We start from the raw sequence: 12,032 nt of genomic DNA, 5'->3' as shown, positions 1-12,032 counted from the left end.
GAATGGTCAATGACTGTCGCTGCAGGCAGTGAACAAGTTGCCTGTGGCAAAGCAGAAGAAAATGGCAGTCCACCCCAGCAAATGCAAAGTATTAACAGTGCTGTCAAAGTGCTTGTTAGCACCTGAAACCTGCAGTATCTATATGAAAACCAAAAACACCATTATAAACAAGAGGACGCATTTTCTTTGGTTCTCCAAACACAGACTGTGATCTAAAACAATATGTAGGTACCAATACCAACTGGTATGGAAGGGGATGCATTAAGAGATTAATTTTATACACTTAATTAACATCTCAGGCTTTCCCTATACCTGAAGCAGATACAGTACTATCAACTGAAAAGATGAGTGACAGTGACTTGAGAGCAAAAAGCTCCACTGGGTAGTTTGGGGTACATACCTACACCCGCAAACTGGAATGACTATTTTGACTGAGATGCAATGGATTTTAAGGAATTGGTTTTTTTCTGTCTGTTTTAAATGCAAAATGAGAGTATTTCACAGCTCCATTATAAACCCAGAACTCATTCCCACTTGGCAATCACCAACTTAGTGCTCAATGCAGTGTATAAAATCAGGATTGTTTCCCCACTTCCTTATCAGATGTCTCACTTATCTGCACTGTATTTTACTAGCTATTTCCTCATTCAGACAGTGCTATAAAGTCCTTCTGCAGCCCCTTGCAGTCAACTCTTAACCTTTTCATCCCTAAGCATTCTCTGATGATTTTTCTCAGCTCACTGCTCACTCTTTTAGATCATGTATGGGTACAGTGAACAGCTGAGACTCATGTGAGACTCCACCAATGACTTCACACCACAGCCACACTTCTGCATCCATTTTACCTCCCCCAAGGGCTGACGTCTCTCATAGCAACCAATGGAGGCTTCTTCATTTTCAGTCATAATCTTCCCTTCAACTGACTTTAGTAATTACATCATTCATGGCTGTAATGGGCATAAGGGACAATGGATTCACCAGAGCACCTATCAGTCTTATAACTTATATTACATCCAACTTCTGACTTAGATCAGAACCTGCATCCGCTGCTCCACATCACCTTTGAGTTCAATAAAGCTTTTCACAGAACTCTGCGTGGTGCTCCTGGATGATTCATTCTCCCACAAGACCAGAAGTTTAAACCTCTCCAATCACTTTTTGCCACTGTTAACTGATTTTGTAAATGTAAAACTAGCAAACAGCCATTAAGCTGAGCAGAGCGGTGGTGGCTGGCACGTGCTGCAGCAAGCCCTCTTCCTGAAGACATCTGGCCTTTGCCACCCTGAAGGCATTAATCCTTAAGGACTGCTTGCTGCTCAGCCCCCAGTGCTATCTGCAAGAGGTACCAGATACAGAACCACAGATGAAATATGCTTCCATGTTCCCATGAAGAATGCTCTTCTCCTGCAAGACTTAGGGTGCTCAGCGCCTGCACAGTGTCCACATGCAAGAGATGGGCCTTCCTGTCGTGGAAAGGTCAGCAGATTTAGGAAAGGTCATAAACACATTCATGTCCAAGAAACATGCAAGAGCCACGCAGATTCCACACATTCTCCTCTAAACCACTCAGAGTCTTCAAACGTACATCCTAGCAATAATTGCATGCCCACACACGTTTATCATTGGGTCACAAATATTACCATGGTGCGATACACCTCCATATGCGTTTGTTAGTTGAGATCTACCTATTTACTTCAAAAAACACAGATGCTCTCACACCAGCTGCTACACAACTGCAGACATTTTTCTCTTTTAGGACACTTGCGTATTTGTTCCAAGACTGCTGAGTTTTGTAAATACATCACTACTGTTTTCGTTACCTTCACATTTCAGACAAAGAAAATATCAAAAGGGATTTTAACTGTCTAAGCATTCAGAGCTAGACGTGCCCCACGTACTAGACTCATGAGGTTGGCATTATTAGATTGTGGTTGGAAAGAGGAGTACATTTATGGCACTGTTTCAGTGAGAGACAAAAACAGTCTTTTCTCACAGTGATTTAAGAGTTGGAGAATCCCATCTGTTTTCATTGAAATCAAGAAATAATGCATATTTCCAACTTCATTTTTTTTTTTTTTTTTTTTTTTGAGGCTCCAAAGATGTATGTTTTTATAATTTACTTCAAATCAGCATCAACAAGATCAATGCATCTCTACACAAAGAAAATAGGCATCAATCCCTGCTTTAATACTTCATGGATGACAGCCCGTACCTTCTCATGACACTAGTCATAGACAACATTTCTTTATCGAGTAACTAATAGCAATCAAGTTTTTGTTAGGTAAAATACTCAGGAATCTTGGTAATGTTGATACCAAGTGTTGTTTTTATGCACATTTACATAGACACTCCATTGCCACCAAACTCCATTGCTTAAACCTTCCTGATTCACAGTTATAAAGTCACAGAATCATTACGGATGGAAAAGATCACCGAGATCATCAAGTCCAATTGCCAACCCATGCCCTCTAACACACCTCCCTCAGTACCACATCTCCATGCTTCTTGAACACCTCCAGGGACAGTGACTCCACCACCTCCCTGGGCAGCCTTTGCCACTGCCTCACTGCTCCTTCTTTTCCCAGTATCCAACCTGAACCTCCCATAGAACAACTTGAGGCCTCTTGTCCTATCACTTGTTACCTGGGAGAAGAGGACAACTCCCACCTTGCCACGATCTCCTTTTGGGGGGCATTTCAGATAACTAAGAGTAAGCAGGAAAAAAAGGAGACAGGATTCCTACTCTGTCATCACTGTCACCACTGCCTTCAAATCATCAGGATCAAATGCATCCTAATGAATACCTGCCGTTACTCCATGACTGAGCTCTCCCAATGATAGATTTCTGTATTCATATTTGGCATTCCTTGCATAGGTTTTAGAACAGCAGCCCCCTGCAATCCCTCCTGTCAGCTCCCAGTAACTCACTTCCAAAAGGCAACCAGAAGGAAAGAGCAGAGCTCAGACGTGCTGGAGAGTAAGAACCCTCCATCTCTTAATAAAAGAGTAAGCGGAAAAAGCTATCGAGAGGCACCATAAGAAAAATGATCTCTTTTTTTTCAACTTTATTCTCAGCCTGACCAGTGGTGGTGACAGATGATAGTGGTGGTCCCAGAGCCGCCACTGTACATGAAGCAGCTGCGGCTCTGAGCACCATGAATCACTTGAAGACACCCAGATGGGCCCCAGCTGCACAGCGGGCTCACCCAGCAGCACACAAGACAGGAACGCTGGGGAAGCAGCTTCGGTTTCATCAGCAGAGGCAGCTTGGGTGACGCCTCTGCCCCCAGCACCGCGCTGGCTCCTGCTGCAGCCAGAAGAAAGCTGCTGAGCATGGACAAATCACAGTACAGAGATTAAAAAGCAGCTGAGCTGACGCATGGGCTTTGTATATCATCGCCAGTAAGATTCGATCCCAACTCCTCAGGCATCAAAGGGTGGATTAGCAACATGATTTGTTTTTTCCTCCCTTAAGAAAAGAGATAATCCACAATGTATTTCTGAGATGTGCAGCCTCAATCAATGCACGCACACCCAGAAATACAGAAAAAAAAAGTATAGGCAAACTAGAAATAAGCGTCTTTCACATTGCTTCACGTGTCACACTGCAGAGAATGGCTTCATGTCATCTTATCACTGACCCACACTTGGCCAATACACATGCACAGATGGGAAACATGGTATCAGAGAGCTCAGCATCCCACACCACAGCTCTGACGCTTCCATGACACTGAACTGACCACATGTGCAGCACCCCAAAAAGTAAAGAGTTTCCCCTGTATCAAAACCACAGGGAATGGAGAAGGGCACTTATCTCTCCAGAGCACCCGCTCTTCTCGATCACTGCAACAGTAAAGAAACACACTGTGATTTGCAGGGAGCCCGAGGTCTGCAGCTGGTTTTCACACTACTTAAACCAGGGCAAAACACAGACAATTGTTTTTACTTGTGGTGTTTTGCAAACAGGCAGAATGCTTACACATCACCTGCCAGCTAAGGGACAGGGAGCCACAGGACAGCACAGCGGGCATGACATGGAGATTAATCTCAACTGGGGATTTCTGTGTACAAACAGCTTAACTTTAAAGAAAAACATTTCCTGCAGAGCCTACTGCACAGTGTGCATCGGTACCCTAAGGAAAAAATAAAGAAATAAATACCAGACATAGCAAAACCCCAAAGAAACAAAAAGGTAAAAAACACATTCCAAGGGCTGCTCCAGCTTGTGCTCCTTGTTCCTTGGTACCAAACGGCAAGAGCAAGCACAAGGCCAGCAATATGGGATTCAAAGAGGTTGTGGTACCAGAGCCAAAACTGGGAGTCAGTGATTTGGAAGCTGAGCACAGCCTCTGCTCTCCCAACCTGAGCACAATAGCAGAGAGGCAACCCCAGGTGAGCTGTGCTTTACAGAGACGACTTGTTCTGTTTTCTGGAGCAGCTTGCCTGCACCTGTCAGGGAGAAACCATCAGCTCCGTATAATCAGAGAGATCTGGAGGGAGGGCAGCTCCTGGAGGATCACCCATCACACCCTGGTCTGGAGGAGTTTTATGAAGCTGTAATAAACACAGCACAAGCAAGAGAAGGCCAGAATGCGAGATCAAAAGGTTTACCCAGCATGCCTGGCTGTGGGAATGGGGCTCACAGCTGTGCATATGAAAGGGTTACACCCAAAAAATGAATATGACTGCCAAGCAGGGTGGAAAGAAATTATGTTTACAACTGCAAAGCCTCATGCTTCCATCATCAGGTGTTACAGAACAGGAATCCTGGCCTGCAAAAATTTCCAATTACCTTTGTTGGCTGCGTGAGCAGCAAGTGGTTTCCTTTCTTGTTATTTAGTTGGAAAGTTATTTTCTGTCCTACTGTTTCCATGCAAACCAAGAACTTTTTTTGTGAAAAACAAACCAACCTTGACGTCATGGGATGAGCCGTACACCAGTTAAGACAGGACCATAATGAGGGGGAAAAGAAGTCGCCTATTTGCTCTGATTCGGGTCCAATTTTCCAGCTTCACCCATAACAAAAAGGGAAATGTAATAATTCTGTCCTCAGAGAATTCATGGAATTGCTTGAAGCTGTATTACTAAAAAATACAATAAAAGTCACCACCACCAACCCAACATGTAAATGAATCACAGAACGTCTTGGGTTAGAAGGGACCTCAAGGATCACCAAGCTCCAACCCGCCTGCTACAGGCAGAGCTGCCAACCTCCACATTTAGTACCAGACTGGAAATGGCAAGTTGCCATTTGCTTTCCTTTCTTCCTGAGCAAATGCAAGTTCTGAAAATACCAATATTATCTTAAAGAGGTGATCAACCTTGAAATAAAAATAAAGGAGAATGCAGATCATAGAAACATTTATGTTGGAAAAGGCCACTAGGGTCATCTAGTCCCACCACGAACCCATCACAGCCAAGTTCACGTTGGTGATGTGTACGTTGTACATATGGTGACATACATTGAGGAACAACAAAGATGATGATCAGTGGCATATGGCTTATGTCTTGAGGATTGAACAACTCAGGATTGAGCCTCCAAAAGAAAGCATTTGATACTGCACAAAAGAGTTAAAGGGAAGCAAAGAAATGAGCCGCTGCAAAGTGCTTGGAGCCAAGCACATCGCTGAAGAGGAGACAAGGACTTTGCTGACCCTGGAAGCCATTTGCCAGAAGGGAGCCCAAACTCTTCCTATCATGAGATAAAGCTAAGCAAATCAGCAGCAAACAGCTGCATTGAAATGCTGCTACTAATAATACATCATTCTGCTTTCCTGGGATGGTTTGAAAGCTTGCTGTATTTTTATTGGACTTTCCAGTGATGTCAGCTTGAGGCAGGGCTTAGACATTTAATTGCTGAAGGGCGAGTCTAAGGGTGTAATTAGTGCAGGGAGTGTCTGATGTGGGAAAGTGGCATTCCAACCTGAGGGAGAGCCAGGGTCAGCCTGTTCTGGGTCCCATTGAACTTATAGGTATTGGAGGAGGAGGAACACCCCCGGCCCAGCACTATGAGCTACCACTGCGAAACACCACTGACCTCAGTTATTCCTCACCAATTACTCAGGCTGCAACAATTTCACGTCAGACATCGTTCACTGTCACAGAGCTGGGAATGCAAGCAAGGCTTAAACCTTCCAGATACGCAGCCCTTAAGTTATTGCATCAGGCAATGGTTGCAAAACAGACAACTGCTGACTTCAGGAAGGCTGCATGGGTGTAACTAAGAACAGAATTTGGCCATTAGCATTTGCATGGGTTTCACTGTAAATTACAAGAGGGATGTGGAAGAGTCTCCAGTTTGAAGCAGCAGAGGAAGCACCTCCTTTGCAGTTGTCCATCTCCTACCTGCAGGAGTTCTAAGTTCTCTCCTTGAGAAGGAGATTCCAGGCATCAGTCAATCCATTCATCCTCCTCTAAACAACTCCTTTATATTCACCTCTCCAAAATGTTGGCAGCTCCTGAACTGGGCTTGTGAGTACTCTGTTCCAGAGGTCACTTTGCAGCCCCAAACCAAGAGACTGCTCCTGCCCGTATCACCAAGCCATGTGCTTCACTCAGATTTTGGGTCTAACCACTGACAAAGGCTGGAAGCACTCTGCAGCTTCTTTCGATCCCAATAAAGCATCACCGTTCCTGACCCAACAGCTAAAAGTTGTGTGAATGCAGACATTTGGGAGCATCATAGAGCCACCCAAAGCACAGGTAGCTCAATCACAATGCCTTGTGCAGCCAGACCCTGTAGCTGGGACTTACTGTGTGATCATACAATCGTTAGGGTTGGAAAAAACCATTAAGCTCACCTAGTTGGACCACCAACCCATCCCCACTGACCACTTCCCTCAGTGCAGGGACGGTGACTTCACCACCTCCCTGGGCAGCCCATTCCAGTGTCTCACCACTCTTTCTGAGAATAAGTTTTTCCTGATATCCAACCCAAACCTCCCCTGAGATACAAGGCTATAGCCCTAGGAGTCTCTACAGCATTAATCAGCAGCGTATCATGCTGCCCAAACACACCTCTGGTGGACTCCATTACGTCAGCAAACAAGTGCTGCTACAGTAACACCACTCCTAACAAGCTTGTTTTGATGTGCTTGTTATTACTTCCTTCCCACCAAAATCTTTTCATCTTTTGCCTGTGCTGCCCCTTACGCATGAAGCAAGCTGCCAGAAGATATCACCATTTTGAGGCTTTTGCAAGAGCTGCCACACTGGTCAGGGAACTTCTATCTCTTCAGAGTCCTGACTGACATAACTGTGAGATAGCAAAAAGCAGCAGTGAGGAGCTGGCTCAAGTCTGAACGTGCCCTTATCATGCATTTTTACCCAAGGCACACGTGGCTGATAGCACAGCGCACGCTGACAGCTCTACACAAACTTCACCTCGTGTTGAAGCATCCCACTTGCGCCAGATTATTTCCTCTCTCACTTGTCCTCTTTCCCTTCAGTACAAACCGTGGGATAGTTTCTCCTGGCTGCCAGGAATTCAGAGCCAATAGCAGGTACTTTCAAGCCTCAATGAAAATATGTTTTCTTTTCACTTAAGCCTCTCACCGCCAAACTCATCACATTACTCCCAGCTCCCATCTCTAATACTTCCAGCATCTCAAAGGAAGAGAACAGCGCACCACCCAGGCTCACCATCAATAAAATGCACTCATTAAACACGCTTCAAAGCAAAGAGTTCAGGTATTGTTGATCCAATACAAACAGGAATCCTTTAATTCTCCACAATGCAATACCCAGGCAGCCACAGGGTACTCTGGCTCTTTTACAGGGAGTCCACCAATTACACGGGTTGGTCACAGAAAGCTGACATTTTGTTTTCCTTTAAGTGGAAAATGCTTAGCAGTAGCACCTTTGGTTTCCCCAAGTGAAGGAGATGGAGTTCCTGGCTCACCAGTGGGAAGGGAAATAAGCTCATACAACATATGTCTGACAAGGGCTTGCTAATCATAGAATCACACTAAGGTTGGAAAAGACCTCCAAGATCATCTAGGCCAACTGCCTACCTACCACCACCGTTTCCCCACTTATCCATGTCCCTTTGTACAACAATATCTTAGGACAGTTTTGAATTGATCTAAACACTTCGAAAGCCACGAATGAAGTGAAATTCAGCTTGGTTTGTGACTCCCTACAGTAGAAAATTTTGCCCTTTAAGGAAATAAAGAAAGAAACGTAGCTCCATTGCAGAGTAGTGTTTGGTTGACTGAGGTAGGAAAAAAAAAGAGCTGGATTTTCCCTGCAATGATGTCACAGATCACGCATCTCATCTGTGATGCATATAATGCCGAAGAGTATCTTAATGCATAAGATTTAAAGAGGTGGTGATAAATAGGCTATTTTCTATTGGCAAAATAAAGCCACACAACTGACACCTCAGAACTGTTCCTCTTTTAAGCTTCTTAAAAACTCTGAAGGAACTACTTCTTTTCTCTTGGGCTAATACTAACACAACAGAACATCAGAAGTGTGACATCCTCAAGAAACACATCCCTCACCGCTGCTCAGATAGGAATTCTTCAGCTGTTTTAATCCTCCCATCTGTTGCACCAGGAGTCGAGCTTTTCACAGTACTAAGCCCTTGGTCTGCTCCCTACCAATCCCCCAACAATGAATAGCACCCTGTGTTGCACTGCTGTTCCTAAAGTCACAGGGGCAAGTTGCTGCAAATCTGCCACCTCAGTCACATAGCCTCACAGGGAGTGGCTTCTCAAACAAGTCAAAACTGCCCTGAAAAGTGCCTCCTGCTCTCTCTGCTACTTCTTTAGTTCGCTTCTTACATAGTTTCTGTACCCTCTATGGTGATGGCAAGGAGCAATCAAGGAAGGGCCAACTAAAAGGAAGGACAACTTGCAGATAGATAATGACAGTATCCAGAAGAAGGCATGGCGTAGAAGGTGCTGGAAAACCACCACATGACAGCCCCCACTCTTCAACTGCTCTTTCCCTTGCTAGCTTTGCTCATCCAGACTTGCACCATCATTTGAGTTGTCACCATCTCCAAAGAACCACTGTTCCTCATATTGACCACTATTACAGCAAAACAAGTAATACAGTGTGTTTCCATTGCATTATGATTTTGCCTCCTTACATTCCCTCGAGGACCCAAATATTTGATAGACCTGAGGTCTACCATCCATAGTAGCAGCTCTCAAGTCCACATTGAGGCCCAAAGAGACCTAACACTCTGCAAGGCATGCAAACTTGTACTCTGCAAGCTCAGGCACATCAGAAGATTACAGAATGAGAAGGTTGGTGAGGACAGGGGACAAACAGCTTTCTATTCTAACCAGTAGCATAAGAGCATCAAGAGCAATGTCTTATCCTAAACACACAAATAAGAATGAATTGAACAGAGACAGTCAAACCCTGTGCTATGCATTTTTAGTTAGCATCTGCCTTCATCTACTCCAGCCAACTCACAGCTCTGTAAGATCTGCATATCCCAGAATGTCAGCAGTAGCACGCACACCAAAACTGGAATGCTTGGCACCTTGGAGGAAACATTACTTAAAACTTTACATACCTGACCTCACCTCAACACTTCATCTTCAGACCTAGTGAGAAGCCTGCTTAGCCAGCCTTCCCTCTCCAAACCTTGACTCCAACCTGCTTTGACTATTTCATAGGCTAAAAGTCATATTGGTAAGGTTGCTGTAACTCATGTATATCACAGACACAGAATTATATAGTGAAGAATCCATAAAGAAATCTTTTCAGACTTGCTGTCAAGATCCCATGTCAAAGTGCTGGTAATGGTCTGCAACAGCTTTCTGCCATCAAGCTGCAAGAGTCAGGGGTTAGATCAGGCAAAGGGAGGTAAAAAGCAAGGCTTAAGAGAAGGAATGCCAAGTCAACTCTTTGGCTTCAAGTGTCCTCCAGAAGCTAGCCACGGGCCAAGCTTTCTGTTCTCCATCTCCATAGCTCCCTTAGCCCAGCATTAACACCAGGAGAAAGGTCACAGCCCATCTGCCATCCTGCTGTGGAGCAGCCCAATATAACCAGATATCTTAAAACAAAACAATTTAAAAGGCCCACCAATCCAAAACCAAAATACGCAACAAAAATCAAACACCAAGCAAAACTGCCAGCAGCCACTCCTGCTCAACTGTTCAAGCCTTGTGGCTTCTGAGCTCCGAAGCAGACATGGATCTCCAGGGCACCTTAAATCCAGTGCTGTAGGCTAGGTCTAATGTTTACATTCTTGCTTGGGAGAGCTTACAGGTCCACATAGGCTGTAGAGATCAGAGGCGGGCTGTTGCATGCCATGAAGAAAGACTAAGTTTGTCCTTATTTCTGCCCCTTGAAAGTAAACATAGGGGAAGAAAAATAATGGCTGTCAACTACTCAAACTGTACTTACAGCTAGTTCTTATGGGAAAGCAGTTACTGTCTATCTCATTACACAGGATTGCAGTTTATGCTCACAAGTTTGAACAGCTGCAGAGTGGTATCCTTAGGATATTTTAGATTCTCACCACAGGTCTTCATACACACAGGAAAAAAGTCTCCTTGGTGTTTGTTACGTGCTGCCTGCAGTCTCATCCTAAATCCATCATTAACACCAGCCAAAGCCCAGCCCAGCCCAAATTATGCCCCTATCACCATTGAGAGAATAACAGTTTGCCCAGGAACTACAAATTCAGGAGAACTGAAAGGCTCAGGTGCCACATATAGATCCACCAAAATCTACGGGAACATCATTAGCACTGTCCATAGTCCATACACTAATGCATTCTCAGCAGACCTTCCAACAGTCTGAGCAACTTGCTTCTCCCTCTTAAGGATGTGAAAATAAGCAGAAGGAAAATAAGATCACGTCAAGACCAGAGAAGTCATGAGACACTAAGGTACAGCTCAGTGGTTCTGCCTCCAAAGTCTATTGCTGTTGTAGAAGGACCAAAAGTACAACTGTAAAAATAGCAAGTTACAGATCTACATATCTATTTTTTACAGCAATACCATAGAAACTCAGAATTGAGTTCTCATTCAGCTTACTGTATTTAAATCATCTGTGATGCTTGTTACCAAACATTTTCAAGTGACTGAAGGACTGGCGCAGTCCTCAGAACCGAGATACAGTCTGACAGCAACAGCCCAAAGGGCAAATTGGTCATACAGCATCTTAGGAAAATGGACAGAGTGGGTGGGGGGTAGAGGAGAAAAGGTGAAGAAAACTCAGACATCAACTTTATGGAACAGAAGATACCTGCTGAGAGTACTTCCTTCCTACTTCTCCCCGCCCACTGAGGCTCAGTGATTGGCAGATGAGACTGCTCTGGAATGTCCTACAATAGGACTAATTGCTTTTTTTATGCTCTTGTCTTTGATAGCACAGTTGTAAATATTTCCACTGTATGTACATGTGCTTTCAAATATCACTAAATCTTTTGGCTGTGAATTCCAAGAAATGCATTTCTCCAAGTATCTGACTCGTGTCTGAGAATCCGACGCCTTCCACATGTCCAGCCTGTTTAAAAATACAAAGTTAAACCAAGTTAATGACACCTCAGATTAGAGAGCTGACTTTCAACCTCTGCTTACCTGCACTGCTGTCCCATGAAAACTATTTCTACCTGCTTCAAACCAACCCTCCCCCAGGTTAAGTTTCCCTTAACTACTACTGCAGGGTTTGGTGAATAACACTTCAGCATTAACTTTCTTTGCTGTTTCCATAATTCCTTAAGCCTCTCATCTAGCCTTTTCACTTTCTCCTGTCTGAAGTGAGGAGCCTCCGCAATTGCCTTGGCCGCACTCCTCCTTGCACTGATACCATAGAGCTGAGCCACCAGTCCTGGGATGACCATGGATGATGCTACCACAGCCTCCTCACGTAGCAGCTGATGTCACGCACAGCAGCAGACCAGGGGGCAAAAGCATACCCTGTGGGTCTATGTTCCAACCAGAACTAAGCACCAGCCTTAGGATTTGGTCAGACGCCCTTTGCATCTTCTTCACTATACCTCCCCCAAACAAGGCTATAATCCACTCTTAAAATTACCCTACCTGATTCTCCAATTGAACATT

The sequence above is a fragment of the Excalfactoria chinensis genome, chromosome 2, assembly GCF_039878825.1.
Source record: "Excalfactoria chinensis isolate bCotChi1 chromosome 2, bCotChi1.hap2, whole genome shotgun sequence".
NCBI classification, from domain to species: Eukaryota; Metazoa; Chordata; class Aves; order Galliformes; family Phasianidae; genus Excalfactoria; species Excalfactoria chinensis.
Note: the sequence above shows the minus strand (reverse complement) of the source record.